The following is a 16792-nucleotide window of genomic DNA, read 5'->3' on the forward strand; positions in this document are numbered from 1 at the left end:
TCACAGTTTACTCATCACGAGGAGCCTGTGACATCTCTTCTCTTCTATTTGCTGAAGCAAGATCTCCAAAATCTGAAGGAAAAAATAATTGATTATGTTGTCAAGGGAATCTTAGTTTGGCCTTAACTTCATGGAAATATGGGATTTCAAAGAACGTGTTATTGCAATGCCTGAAGAAAGTTACACTATGTAAAATGTAGGCTCCACTGATTTTGGAGGCACATTCTACAGACAGAGCGCAGCCTCTGCTGTTTTGATTTTGACCAATCTTTTAAAAACATGTCTCTTGTGAGTCCATTGAATTTATTAAAGTGACATACTGAACAACTGAACTGTCCCTTTAAATCAACTTCTGACAATACACCTGCTTTTGTAACTGTATTATTGTGAATATAGCTAATGAAAACTGGAACCAAGGATGTTTTTCATTGGCGATTAATGTGTAGATAATTTATGTTTAGAATGTCAGATCAGAGTGAAAAATGCATCCCAGTGTCCTGTTCCCAAGGGAATGCAATGAAATATCTGGGTTTTTTTCACCAAGATATGCAATTTATGATCACATAAGACAAAGAAAAGCAAATTGAAAAACTGTAACTGGATTTCTTTTGACAATTTTGCTTGAAAAATGACTTTTTCCTGATGATCTACTCATCAACTACTCGCTTCAGACCTGTAACTTATCATTTTATATATATTTAAGCTTTGCTTGTGATCCGTACTTTATGCTATTTTGTGATGTTAAAACATCAACATAAAAAATATTAGTGATGGAGCAGGTTTATCTCTGTTTGTGTTATATTTACTTTCCTGCTTGTGTGAAAATGCACAATACACATACCTTAAATAATGTCACACAGGAATGAAAAAGCAGGATTCATAGCTATACCCCTTTTAATGTCCCTAAAATCGCACAATTTGAAGATGTAAAATCATGTTTTGTAACAATAATCACATCGCTCAATTGTAATTTATAATCCATGATAATCAGGTGACTATCAGGTTTACTCATTATAATCTTCCAAATAAATCAAATCAAATTGCCCATGCTTCTTCTTCGTGATCAAGTCTGCCAGGACCAGACCAGTAAACAGGGGTGTGGCTAGAAAGTTCTAGGACTCCTGACAACATCTCAAAACCCCCAACCAGTTTCTAATCTTTGACACGTTCCAGGGATCCCGCCCAACATCTGGGCTTCCCGAAGAAAAGGCGTCGCAGCCAGAGAACCACGACAACATGCTCCAAAATCAATTGTCCATTTATTTTCTCTGACATTTTGGTAAGTCACGATCATTTCATAACTGTTAAGCAGCATCTCTACACTAGAGTCAAATTAAAAAGTATTGTTTCTCCTTATTGTCAATAGTATTAACTGTGTTGTCATATTAGACCCAGCCACACTCACCTGTCCTCTGGTTACCCCTCCCACCTGATCTGCTCCTCCCTTAAAGCTCACAGCTACTTCCCATTTCACTGATATGTGGTCAGTTGCCAGGTTGTCTTAACTAAAGCTAAAGCGTGTGTTAGTTATCTGAGTTCGATCCTGATCCTGATTCTGATCCTGATCCTGATCCTGATTCTGATCCTGATCCTGATCCTGATCCTGATACTGTTTACCGTTGACTAAACCCTGTTTGATCTCACGGATGCTGATTCCTGTCTACTCCCTGTCTGGTTAGTTTTCCTCTTTCGGATAACTTCCCTTAGAATAACCCTTCTGGACCTTTTGGATATCGGACTTTACCTGTGTGTGTTTTGAGTCATGCATATGAGTTCTCAGCTGTTCTGTGCCAAGAGACTGTTACAGTTTCAAGCTGTGTATGTTATGTTATGTATTTAGTTGGGTGTTGTGTGGCTATTAGCCACTACGAACACAGTTCTAAAGCAGTTTACTGGCATTATTACTTTTTGTCCACGCAAATACTAGATAGCCCTTTTATTCAAGCTGTTTGTGAGTGTTGCTTTTATTTTATTTAGTTTTTTAATAATCAGCGTAATGCTAACCAAGCCAGCCATTGCATTAACTGTCTGGAGCTAATTATTATTATTATTTTTGTTCCCCAAGAGTTTTCCCCCTTGTCCCGCCTCACTGTGATAAGCACAGTGGTATTTGCAAGCTAGCTAAGTAGCCAGCTGCTAATTGAGCTAAATGTAACAACTTCATCTATAGCCTACCAAGGACTATTGTTCGTCTTAATAGTTTACGCTCTTGTCGCAGGTGGAAAAGTACATTGCTATCTCCAGACAATATGGCAATCACAACAGAGTAGTGCCAATCACAGCAAAGTAGGGCAGGACTAGGGCCATTATGAATCCCACTAGTCTTCTTGGCAAGACAATTGGTTAAGGTTAGGGATACACCTCAGGATAGTCCATTGGTCAGGGCTTAGGACCTGAACAAATCAGGCCACCAATACCTCATCTAGCATGGACACCTGGCCAATCTTAGCAACTCGAATGCTTCTTGTCAAGAAGAGATTCATATATCATGTCCGAGGCATTCTTCAACACACCATCAGCTGCACGTCTGCTCTCCAGTGACGGTATTATATAAGACTTTAGTGAACAGGCAGCAAAGACACCGACTTTTTCAGGATTAACACTGATTGCTATACTGCTGACATATTCACCAACATCCCTCAGTGGGGTGACTCACTCACACCGCCTGTCAGCAAACCCCACTGACATTCATATAAAGCTGTCACAGAGCGGCTCAGCAGTAGCAATCACTCACACTACAAAGAACATTTGGTTTTCTGTTATTAGGCAACTATAATTTCACTGCCGGATCTTCTTGCACATGGTGTATCAATAAAGTTATTCTTTTTTATTAAGGGAATAAAAATGTTATTTTGAGGTGGTATTTTCAGGTTTGTGGGTGTGGTTACATGGCGTAGCATGGAAGCCAAGACAAGAAACTCTTGTAAATAGGTTAATGATATTTATGAGTATATATTTTGAGCAACAATCTTACTAACACACTAGGATAGTTAATATACTTAACTACTACACTTAACTATTTTTTTAAAAGAAAGAAAAATAAATGTTATGTGCTCATTGCCTCACAGTGACCTAATTATTGACATGTCTTCACCCCTTACTTCATTTGACAGTGGTCAAAACTGCAGAAAAAGAAAGAAATATGTTCAGGAAAACACAATGAATTTGAAAATGATGATGAACAACTATCAACAAATAATGTCTGTCGCTATTAAAAACCAAAGCGACCCTCTTGCCACAAGGAATAAGGGAAGCCAAGAATAAATTGCCTGTCTGTAGTCATTTGAATGCAACATCTAGCTGTGATTTATGTGAAGGCAGAAAAGCATTATGAGAAAACATTTTCCAAGTGCAACAGCTTGCAACAATTTACATTATATGGGGGGAAAACCGCTGAAACAAATATTTGACTGGCCTCCATAATGAAATGGATGTATTTATACACATTGAATTGAGTCAAAGGTTCTGTAACGAACGCATGGCTTCATTAAAGGTCCTCTTTGCGCTCTTGTAGTAAACATTTTACTGATGCTACAGGGGACTCGAATGAAAGTTATTAGAGCCATAATTCTCCCAGCAGACCAAGAGATACAAAGATAATGCTCATGAGGAGCAAGAAGATGCACTCAAGGGAAATAAATGCTATGTTTAAGTTTAGGCTGAACTATATAATAAACACATTGCATTATAAAAAGAAATTTCAACGATTTAAAACACATGAATATATCAGCAGATTTTTTAGACTCGGTTTAAGCAAGTAAGGGCGAAGATAAAGATTTATACCATGACCTATTGTATTTAATCTAAATGTCAAAGGCAATATCACCATTTAAACCAAGAATCCAAGGATAATGATGCAACTAAATGTATTCTACATTTACTGAGTGTAAATGTTAGACAAATACAGTAAAATAGCCCTTTTTATGATATAATGTATAAAGATATACTCATGTGGTCTCCATACTTGGACTAAGCCTGTTCACATGTTGCATGTTCACTAGGAGTTTTACTTCAAAACACTATTTCCAAATAGCCATATAACAAATAACATAATTTACCCCAAAACATTATAATAAACACAATGAATATTGATCAATATTCTTATATATGACTGAAGAGCTCCATGCTATAAGATGGATAAAGTAATAATGCTGAGTGTGTTTCTCAAATGGGGGTATGCTACGAGTACCCCTATAGGGAGTATTGCGGGGGGTACTTGACAAAATATAAGTCATGCTTGATTCCTAAAATAATTGTACTATAATTAATTCCATTATAATGGAATTGTTAACTACCCTAAACTAGCCGCAACAAACAGCATCACATTCACGTTTTGTTCAGTTGTGTGTTTTGTCAGGGTGCTACAATGGGTGCTACATTATTGAAAAAAGTTTAAGAACACTACTCTGTGAGATATCCACAGTTTTGTCTCTGCGACGGAAAGAGAATGCAATTAGGCTTGCTGGTGTAGGTTCTTAGATACAGCCACCAGATGGCCAAGAAGCCAAAGCTTGCCCTCCTGAAAGTCACTCAAATTTGACTAATACGGCTCCATGTTCAGCCCAAGCTTTACAGCGATGTATAGCTATATCCATGGCCAAAAGTTAAATAATCAGGAAATTAATTAATAAATCATTTTAAATTGTCAAACGTCCTTTTTTTGGATAGCATTGTCTCAGGATGTTGGGAATACATCATGTTCCTCAGTGCTACCGTCCTGTTTGCTATACAAAGTACAGTTAAACAGTGTGTACAGTGTGAGTCATCTTTAAACTGTGTGATGAGACGATGAGTTACAGATGGTTCAAACATGTGCACATCTATCTCTCAGCATGTAGCATAAATAGAAACACACACAAACTCACACATTTACAAGGGTGCATGCAGAACTTCAGCGCTCTTCATCCACAGGCGAGAAGACATGAGTACAACCCTCTAATTAATATGTCACAGAGAAAATATTTTAATGACTTACAAATGGGGGGTGACTGTACACTGCCCTGTGCCATTTATTTGCACTGAGGCTGAGACTTACTGGCATGAGGCGGCACATACAGCAAATTCTTAGACATCTAAATTAGAGGGGGCCCGAAGTGTCGTGGCTTCAGATACATGTGGTCTCTAAGCCCCCTCCTTCAAATTTGCGTCTTCCCTAATCAGTGCCAAATGGAGTTTTTTTTCTCCCTTTTCCCCAGCTTGGGCGATACAGCAAGAGAGAGGAAGGAAGTCATTGTATTCAATGAGAGCCTTCCATTTTTATTTTTTACAGACGCGTCACATTGATGCCCCCCCCCCCCCCCCCCCCACACACACACACACACACACATAAACGCAACAACTCTTACAATTACCAACACTTTCATGTGTCCCAGTCAGCGGTCGGTGGGGAAGGAGGGCCAATTGCTTATAATTAAGAGGTATTTGTTTGGGAGCTGCAGGGTGCTAAATTCTTCATAGACATGGCACTTTTTCTTTTCATATTAGCAACACTGTAGGACAAAAACTCCAGAGCATATGCAGTACAAAGACATATAGCTCAAGAAAAGTTTTCTTCTGAGATACACATGTGATTATGAAATCTAGATGTGATTTAGGAATACAACTCATTTGTCCATTTCAGGAAAAACAAGTTGTGAGAGGTGCAATTTAAAGTAAACACGTTGAATCGAAGCCCGTTACTGCACTTTTAATCTCATTTGCACCTAATGCCACTGTAAAAGATTTCCACACTTCACCAAGCATATGCTAGTGATTATTAATTAGTGTTTTGCTTGCATTTTAGGTAAGAGAAAGGACCAGTAAAATTGTAAGTCCTCATACCCATGGCACATGCCTACAATTAAAGTTTACAATGTGTTTGTTTTTCAATAGTTTTTTAACGTTCAGCTGATGCAACAACTTGGCAGACTCAGAGCAGCTAGAGTTGCTCCTGCAAGAATAACAGAGCTGCAGCAAGTTTGAATGAGCGAGATTGATGTTGAAGGACAGAGTTCCTGCGAAGGTCCTCCTCTACCATCAAGGTGAGCAGGAGGAGGGAACAATTGTGACAGAAATGACAGTTTATTGATGAAAATATCTCCTCAACTGAACCTCAACTGAACCCTTCCATTTCAGTACGCCAAAATAAAAACTTGTCTGGGATTTTAAAAAGTTAAAGCTGTGCCCCACAGTATGGTATACTCTATTTGTGGTATTTTTTGTATGATGTGTTGAATGAAGTCATGTCCGTCCTGTTGCACTGTGAGCTCAAGTGGCAATAAAGTCAATTTAAAAAATGTTGCACTTTAAAGGCTGTATATATTTTGGATCATGTTTTAGGCAATAACCTCTTAGTATTTGCCTGGAAATAATGTATATATTAACACCCATATTGTAAAATAGTTTTTAGAAGTTTTAGAAGTTTTTAGAAGTTAAAGGACTAGAGCAATATTTGCTCATTTGATAGACACATTCACATATTGTCTGTGTAGCAATAGCTTCATTTAACCTACTGCTCTATTGTCATAGAGCTCCTTTGTTGTTCAAAAACTAAAAAACAAACATTTGGAGCCACACCACTGCGCTGCCACAAATCACATGCACTGACTCAATCCACCAAACACTGTCCTGCTGCCAAACTGTAAACACTCACTTTTCCACCAAATGTGTATAAATACGCAACTGAAATTACTCTCCAACAAATATACTAATTTCTCTTTTTTACCTGATGTTTTCAACAAATTACAATGACCAGCTGTTTTGGGAATTTATTTATTGTTAGAAAACTTTTTTTTTAAACAATTGACATCTTCAATTGGGGATGAGAGTCACAGACAGGCTTATGTGGGGAAGTCTTGAGTCGCTGCTGGAATTTGTTGACAATAAGAAAAATATGCAGCCTAGTCTTTTAACCACAAACAATTATGACTTGATGGATCCTGCTGATTGTCAATCAAACTTATAGATTATCATTACTAAACCTGCATGTATTGTATGAACGTTTTATCCTGTTAAGAAGTGTCCTGCTGTGAACACTGAACCTTTTTCTGCTGCTGTCTAAACCTGGTCGACGGTACAAACGGGGGGTCACTTTTTCTGTGCCCATCTCCGGGGGCGACGCAGTCATTCAGCTGATTGACAGAGAAGAAGTCTAATTCTCCAAAGCGACACTCTGTGCGGCACTATTGTGTATTGTGTGTGTGTGTGTGTGTTTGTGTGTGTGTGTGTGTGTGTGTGTGTGTGAGAGAGTGTGTGGGGGTATTACTACCATAGCACTGTCATTTGGCCCTGCTGACATGGCAGAAAACCGTCTGGGTCACAGAGTCAGCTGGCACCAGAGCTAATGGGCCTGGCCTCTCTGTGTGTGTGTGTGTGTGTGTGTGTGCGTGCGTGCGTGCGTGCGTGCGTGCGCGCGTGCGTGCGTGCGTGCGTGCGTGTGGACGCACTAATGGTTTTGTTGCATGCGTGTCTATTCAAATTAATCGGTGTGTGCATGCGGATACACATTGTGTGTGTGTGTGTGTGTGTGTGTGTGTGTGTGAGAGTCCCTCCTTGGCCCCCCAGCTCTGCTCGCCGTCCACAATGAGCCGCGCTCTGAAACATGGAGCCGCGTGATGACAGGCCGATCGGCGGGGGACAATGCGCTGTAATTTGTGAGGGGCCTTGCCGCGGGAGGAATGATGGGTAATTAAGAGGAAGACACTGAGAGACACGGCGGGGGCTTGGTGACAGGCGACAGGCCATTGGCTGTGGGTACCGACATCCAACAAACCCTTCTCTGGTTCTCCCATAACAGACTGCTCCCCAGCTCTGTTTCACTCTCACACACTCACTCACACACACACACACACACACACACACACACACACACACACACACACACACACACACACACACACACACACACACACACACTTGCCCTGCTGTCCCAACTACATACCACATACTGATACTAACTGTGTTATGTATGTAGTGTTTTCACTCTGTATTTTAAGTATCTTGAAGGATAATTCCAGTTTATCACAACTTAGTTCTTATTTAAAAAGCTTTGGCCATGGTTATTACATTACATTACATGTCATTTAGCTGACGCTTTTATCCAAAGCGACTTACAATAAGTGCATTAAACCATGAGTCCAAACTCAGAACAACAAGAATCAAGCAAGTGAAACGATTGTATACACCACATCACTGTGTCATTGCTTTATTTGGAGAGATAGAAGAAGAAAAATCCAGTTTTCCATTGTCCACTCTTTTAAGTAATACCTACTTTCTTTAACACTTTTAGCATCGCCACTTTCACAGATCTCTCTGTCAGTTTATTAGCTACACAGGATTAATACGATCTAATACAACAATCCAATGAATCCAACCTTTGTGAAGGATAGTTTTGGTTGAAACTGTTTAAGGGAGGCCTTGACCCAACTTTATGGTAATTATGGAGGATTTAGTTGTGTGTTAAACTCCGAGGTGTTTCTATTATTCTGTCCATCCCATTTGAAAGTATCTGGGTCTACTCAAAACTCCCATGTTTTTTTCTCATGAAAGAAAAAAAGATAGCTGAGAAAATTGAGACAGTAAACCATTTAAAACTAAAAGTAATGACTTTTCATGAAAATAAAAAAGAACTAAAATGTGAATAGGACTAATACGCATGTTCCTCTACAGAGTAAGACTATAAGACAAATCATAAGATGCCACGTGCTCAGTTAGACTAACTCCACTCCATCTTTTTACCAGAGCTCCTATCTCCAGGCCCGACAGCGACATGTGTAGAAGGTCCCCCCACGAACAATTACCGTCTGTTAGAAGGCAACAAGTAACACCTGCGCATGTGAAGGAATCCTGTGTGTGTACGTATTAATGCATGCTGATGTGTGAACACACTGAACACATAAAAGTGTCATGCTGTTGTGGAAATACCAGGAAAGAGTAAACTTGTGAAACACTACATCATTAGAAATGACAGAAAAATTATAAATAGTTACTGATAAAGTTTAAGGACACTGATTAAAAGATAACTGATCTAGCCAAATAACATCAAAACCATCATATGTGGCATCACAAAAAATCCCCCAAACAGTTTATCATTCTTAGCGTGTCGTGGACATTTAGGTTGCAATTTCACTTTGAAAGCAAAATCCGAGATAAATATACAGTATTTATACCTTCTGTTTTTTGTTCGTTATTGTAAAGCATTTCCAAAAAAACCTGTGTTTGAAACCCAATACCAAAAAGAGGCATTTTGCTTCCCAGGAAATCTCTCACAATTTCTCTTTCCTTCGCATTTTTCTCTTCCGCTGCAAACCTTTTCATCTTATGGTGGTTTTCACCGCATTACTACAGGGACCATAAACCGCAGGACCAAATCCTCAAGGTACGCGGTACACAGGCTCCATTCCCACAGACCTCAAAAACCCATATCAGCCCATGTCTGCACATCCCTCCCTCACAGCTCCTTCGCAGCATGTAAATCACTAAAGCTCACTGGCGGCCCCATTGAATAAATGTGCTGGAGTCGCTGACTAATTGATAGCGTTACAATCTGCACTGGTTCATAGTGGCGCTGAATTGAAAACACCAGGGGAGGAAGACAGGGGTATGTTGGTAAAGACGGGGAGGAGAGAGACAGAGAAAAGGGGGATGTCGGGAGGAGACAGACAGAGGGAAGGGAGAGGAAGAGGTTTTGATGATAGAGAAAAAGGGAGGAGAGAGGGTTAATAGAATGCTGATAAGAGAAAGGGAGGAAGTACTGATGTGGAGGAAGTTCAAGGAGAGCATTAACTTGTCTCTTGACAAAATGTGCTTCAAACTAAACCAAATGTTAGTAATAAAGTTTCAGGACAAGTTTTTTCTGGTCTGATCAGCTGGAAGGCTTTAATGGCACAAGAATGTTAACATGTTCATTTTTGGGAAACTGTTGTTTATCATCGCCATCCAATATGACGCAGGAGCTTTTTCTGACCTGATGCCCGTATTGGCAATTCCAATACTGATCGTGGGGTAGTCTAGTTTCTTAATTTCCATTTAAGGTGCTGACCATGAACCACAATGTCCTCGACTAGAGTCCACCAGGACACCTTTGTTGTATGTCATTCCTCATCTCTGTCTCTCTCTCGTCATTTACTGTCGTCTCTCTGTTGACTTTCTAATAAACACACATTTTAAAAAGTCCCTGGAGACTTTTTCCGCAAAGCTCCACTTTCTTGGAAGGAAAAAAACAGAGCTTAGTGTGGATGGTGGGCCAAAACAAAATAAAAGTATATCGGCGTCCTCTCAGACATAGACAGAGGAAAAGAAAGAGATAGAGAGACAGAGAGCTGGGTGGGGAGGAGGAGGGAGGGGGGGTTGTCTTTGATCTCAGTGCATGTCTGCCATGCTGTTTTCCTTCAAGGCTTCCTGGTAAGTTTCAGTAGACACCAGCGGGTCCACTCTAAGGGATCGGACGCTAATGGATCAGTTAAAGGGGCCTATGCTTTATGGCCGGGCTAAGTGTTATCATCTGGGGTTAAAGACACTGACCATGGAGCAAACTCCTGCCAGATAGCCGCTCCTCTGGGGGATTACAGTAGGCCCTTTGCCAAAGTAAGGAGGCAATTGAGGGAAAGTGGTGCTCGTTCTTTATTTTGTTTTGGTTAATTTATCTCACTTGGATCTCTTTTTTTCTATCAAATTGTTGTACTCTCTCTCTGTTTCTTTTCAACGTTTCTCTTGTTCTCTCCACAGACACACCTCTGTAAAGCTTCCTGAACGCTGTTTGAAACCATTTGTCAGTTGCGCGAGACAGAAAGCTGACGATGGATTCCAGAGGTACGGGTGACCCCTTTCATACAGCAGTTTATCCGTGGGACCTGTCAGGGCCGACTGCTTCAAATAGGACGCAGGGCCCGTCAGATAAGGATCACAGAGACAGAGACGTGCCTCCTAAAGTGATCATTCTGCGTCTGTGTTTTTGTTTAACGAGCGGGCCGAGGGCTGGATTGACAGCTCATAGCCACGCTCTAATTGAATGTGATAGATTCAGTCATTAAGTTAATTGGCAGCTGGTTTTGATCAGGACCTGTCACACTCACTCAGAGATTTTATGGCATCATTTTTGTCGTCAATTGTGAAAGTGAATACCAGGTCTTTGCGTGCGTGCCGGACCTTTCAGTTATGGCTCTTCCTCACGTCGTGTTAACAGCACGTGTTGTGCCAATGTGTCGCTACTGACGCATAGGCTACATGGATCAGCGGGCCAGGTGCAGCCGATTTACTCTTTTTGTTAACTTAATGTGTTAGTTTTGCAAAGCTAGCATGTATTAGTTAGCAACGTATGAACTTACTTACAGGTGGCACCTGTGGACAAAGCATGATATATCTTACACCTGTGTTCTGGGTTTTTGTCCAAACCTATGAAAAACAGGTCAATGAGCCACACAGTTACATTGGGAGACCTCTTCCTTGGTATAATGTTAAACTGGAGTTTATTTCTTGGTCCATATACGCCGTCCTGCTGTTGGAAATACTCAAGCCCAATACTCGATGCTAAAGACCCAATTGTTTATTTATCTGAACAGTCCCCAAAAGCAAAGACGTAGCACCCATCCCCCTCAGGTCAACACTGTTAGCACCGTTAGCTGCGAGCGACCAGCTCAGCCATCCCCATGTTGAGAGCAGTTGAGAGGCAATCAAAATGCTCCCAATCTCATATTTAGCATCTTTAAATATCAAGGGTTGGTTCAACACAAATTATAAAACAAGTTTCTGACTTATCTAACAGGATTCATTGTAATATAAATCTCAACTGGAACTATTTTACTACAGACAAAAATGGTATTTGTTGAACGCAAATACGATGCCTTATAACAGGGACATGGGAAAGAGATGTTCTTTTGAGAGTACATTTCAAAGCTGTGAGCACCACAAGAAAAGTTCCACTCTCTCCAATTATGAGTGTAATTATCTGCACAGCTAGATATGTGTAAGAGTTATAAATCGGATGTTCCAGCCCTTTAAGTTAAAGGTAAAGCAGTTTATTACTTTTCAAGGTATCTTCCTCACACACGCGTGTGACTTAAAATACACTGAAAAAACTAAGCGAACCACCCGTGCAGTGACCACTGTTTCCTTATTTGACAAACCGTCAATCAGGAAATGTTGCTGTCTAAACCTGAAAAAGTCCTTGTTACACACCAAAACTTCTCAGTTTAGTAGAAGAGGGGACCAGTCGTAAAATAGGCAATAACACGTGTTTCAAATTGGCCATTGGTTATAGATTGGTTTACAAGGCTGGCTGGTTATCAGCCCAGTGGCATTTCCCCGTGTTGATAAAGCACCAGGGAGTTGTGGGTCAATTAGTTTGCCACAGCAGAAATTCCTGCAGACAGCCAATTAAAGCTCTTGGCCTGTAGTCACGAAGCACACTCTTCCTGTTGACGGCTCACGCAGTTATTCTGAGCCTCCGGCAGATCCTCAATCTTGTCGGAGTAAAATCTTATTCTAAGTCCAGTGCTATTAAGAGGGCGCTTTAGGAGATCCCCATAGTTAACTGAAATTACTTTGAGAAAAAGCTAAAGCATGTGTGTTTGCAGGGTTATTCGGTGCAACGCAGTGATTGAGCTTCTAATTTTCTGCTTTTAAGTCACTGGAAAGTGTATGCAAAAAGATAAACAAATCATATAAGGAAATAAACAAAATCAAAAAGGGTCAAACGAGTTCATCTGTTCAAAGGAGCAGTTAGTGCTCAGGGATGATTGGAGTGTAGGCCAACGTGGTGCAGTGTAGACAAAAGACAACAGTAAATGATTGCAGGGAATCAATTTTCCATTCTGCTCGGCCCGTCTTCGTCAGAATGGCCTCCGAGAGAAAAAGTCCCCTCGGTAACGAGGGAGATAAAAAAAACTGCCCTCTGTAACGAGGGAGATACACTTTTATCTTTTTCCTTCTGCTTCTGAGTAAAAATCAAAACAAAAAAGGGGCTCGCTGTCACAAGCTTTTATTGTGAAGTCTTCTGTACACTCATGGAGTGCAAATTGTTGTTTTTGTGACATGACGCAAACGGAGCGTGACCGTAAACACTGGTCCATTGTGGGATGTCAGCGAAGAGCAGTAGCTGAGTCACGAGCTGATGTTGTGTGTGTGTGTGTGTGTGTGTGCGTGCGTGTGTGTGATGGAGTATAAAAATGACCACTGAGCTCTGGCGATCATCATCATCCTAATAAAATTGGACAAATAAAGACACACTTTTTATTCAAATTCAAACATCAAAATCATCTATTTGCAGAAAGTGTACAACTTCAAAGATGAACCACATCATTTGATCAGATTCAGTCACACACTTTAGAGGAGTGCGTCTGTCTGTGTGCCAGGGGCCTAGGACTACATGCACAACCACTTATGATCACTTATGACATGTCTATAGACACGGCGGGCGTCAGCTGATCCACGCCGACAGGCACAAGGAACGGCACCCCGGGAGAATCCCCCTTTAAGCCCAATTATCCCGTGGAGCCGGTGTCGTTTGAAAAGGCCAACAGTAGAAGATGTGTCCCTGATAAGGGACACATGTGTTCCATCACACTTAATTTAAGTAGGGTTTCCTGAAAAAGAAACAACCCTGGAGCAATATGACAAAATAAACAGATTTAAGTACATAACAACTATATTTGTAATAGGAAGGTTTTTCATGGTGCATGGAAATTGCTTTTCGTGGGACATATTTCTTTCTGAAAAAGTCAGCTCAGCACAGCATGGTGAATGTGTTTCTTTAAGATTTTTACTGGACATCATTCTGGAGAGACGATAGGTTTCCAAGCCTTCCCAAATTTGATTACAGGTCGGCAAAAACCTCAAACAACGCCGTGGCAGGCATGTACAAGCCAAAGTCCTTCTCTGTTTTTCCCCCTTGTCGTCTCTTTCTTTTCATCCTTACGATCTGAAGTTAGGAATAAAGAATAAGTCATGTGTTTTAACAGGAAACACGCAGAACAAATTTACAGCAAGAGAAAAGCCGAGCTGCTGGAGGAAAAAACATAAATCTTGATTGTGTTCAATGTAAACAAAAAAAGCAGCATATAGTGGCTTTAATTTTGGGAAGAGTTAGTCAAATCCCTGTATGGCAATGACATCATCTTCTGTGTTTGGATGCACGTATAAAGGTTTGCCTTTCAGAATCGTTTTAAAGAAAGAAAATGAGGAAAAGAAGGCTGAACTATTCTCAGTTTCCACAGCATTGCTGCCATTCTATTCCCAGGATCCGTAGGATGTATTTAGCATTTACAATTTCTCATTTACGGGGATATTATTACTTCTCTGGCACAGAGCCCTGTTTTTTGGAATCCCTTCCTTTAAAGTTAAATCATGTGGACATTAAAGCCTTTCCTTGACTTACAAGACATGACATCTGTGGAAACATACAACCCAGGTCAAAGATGGAGCTCGTTAAAGGATTGCACACAACCACAAATTCACAGAGAGAAAAGGGGATAAAGAGAAAAAAAATGTTTAGTTAACTTAGACTTCAGTCGTCGGGGAAGCTCGGCTTTGTAACTGGCCTCTGGAGATGAGAGACAAAGACAGTTTTGTGCAGACTGCTCAATAAGGCTGCCCTGTCGTATTCAGTTTGTCACGGGAAAATTGTGTTTGTTATCGACAATGGCTTTTAACAAGCACCAAAAGCAAGGAAGGGATATGACTTTAAGGAGATAAAACCTCAGAATAACGTACACTATACTTTTCTCCCTCTGATGTTAAATTAAGAACATGTTTTTGAAAAGGTCAGATATGATTAAACGCTGCTGCGTGCAGCTATTTGATCACACACTGTTTTCCCCCGTGTTCAGTGGCACTGCGATATTGGCTCTTTTCTCTTTTTTTATCAAACAAATCTTCCTTTCTTCCTCATGACTTAGGTATTCATAGTCCACCTTTAATCATTGCTAAACAAACTAATTTAAAACACACTTAATACACATGATCCAGCCAATGATTCTCCCCTACAGAGTACAAAGATATCTCAAATTGACTGGCTAAGTCTTCACAGCGTCCACAGCCAGCAGTCACCCAGGCATAACTACAGCTGACTATTTGTCTCATTAACTGCAGTTTGTATCCAATTAAACCAAGTCAGGGGGACACTTAATGACCCCACAGACGGACAAATTACAGAGTTTATATTGCAATCTTTAATTAGACTTTACTAGCCACTCCAGATTTGGAAAAGTTATTTAAAAGTCTTATTTTTCCGTAGAAATCCAAAGAGACGCCTTTACACATCCCAGAACGGGTCAATAATCCCGTTCGCTTCATTCGGAGCCCTTTCCCTCTCCCCCTATCTGCTAAATTGCCCAACATCATGATGCAATTTGGTTTTTTTAATCACCGCTTTAGCATTTACAGCGCGGCTGTCCGATTTCCTGCAACAAAAGTGTGTAGCGCCATTAGCGCGAGTAATTCCACACAGCAGGCCTCCAGTTGTGCATGTGATCGGACGAGACGAAAACAACTGGCTTCACAATGGAAAACCTGAGCTAATGTCTTCGATCGTCCCACCTTGTTGTGGTTGTTCTCCGAGGCAATTACATTTTGTAGCCGTTATGGGGGAGAAATGCCACCAGATGGGACATAATCCCTCAGCTCTGTTGAGTGTGTGGGTTTGTGCAAGCTCACGCTAGATTTCAGGTGTGTTTAAAGTTAACCCATCTCACATGCAATGCTTAAATCTGCGACAGTCCCATAAGATTTCCCAAAATGGGTCTGGAGGAGTGCAGGAAAGCTATTGCAAGGTCAGCGGTGAGTCATGGAGCTGATGGCAGACCGCTGGGGAGTGTGGTGCAGCGCTGGGATAGTTTGCTACTGTGTCATCGTTGCATTAAGGGATGTCAAGGTCGGGCTTTTTAAGTGTTTCCATAAAGGATTCCCTCTTCTCTCTGCACTGGCCTGCACAAGTCATTTTGTGGACAACCACGCACCTATAGCAAAGTGTACTTTTACATATACCCATGTCCATATGTCTGACAACATGGAGGCTAACCTCACCGTTTTGGCTCCAACGCAGAAGTCAAACAAGCAAAGCCACGCAGCGGGTCAGATATTGAAATTCATGCACTTACAGAGTGAAAAAGAAAAACATAGAGAATTCTTGTCCGGTTTTAAACTTTGTCTTATATAAATGTAGCCCGAGACTGGGGTGATATCTGATAAAATAGATCAAAATTACATTATTGGCTTTTATAGCCCACTGAAAACATAGCCCAAAGGTATGCTATTTGGCAGAGAGCAGCTCGTAATATGTTTAAGAATTGTTACCATCTGGCCTGACTGCAGGGAATGCTTCTCTCTTAAAAAACCTCAAAGTCAAAATGATACAAGTAAAACGCAGCGTTCATAACCAGGTTGGCTTTTTATGGACGGCTGTCCACATTGATTTGGCTCCACCGTGTCTTGAAGATAACTCATGGTATTTAGAAGTAATCGTTTTTTTCTTTCTTAAAGAGGGCTTCACCATATAGCTGACGCTATGGCATCTGAATACAGTATCTGAAGCCTGGCGAGTTGCTTGTTGTGAAATGTGTTACTTTTGTCCCAAAAAGCATATCATAGAGATAAAAAAGAAAACAGATATCAGCTATAAGTTTGCCTGGTTTCATCGATACAACCTATAAACACAAACATACAATATGCAGTTGTCTGGACAAGAAAATGTTATCCCCTGACATTTTAACCCCTCTTTTCTGCTACACCCTTCTAATCGCCCTCCTGTACACAGTTCCAGCCCCCATTACCTTATTATGAGATTACAATGTCAATGTGCTCAGAATTGTGACAATTACCG

The sequence above is a fragment of the Cyclopterus lumpus genome, chromosome 1, assembly GCF_009769545.1.
Source record: "Cyclopterus lumpus isolate fCycLum1 chromosome 1, fCycLum1.pri, whole genome shotgun sequence".
Taxonomy (NCBI): Eukaryota; Metazoa; Chordata; class Actinopteri; order Perciformes; family Cyclopteridae; genus Cyclopterus; species Cyclopterus lumpus.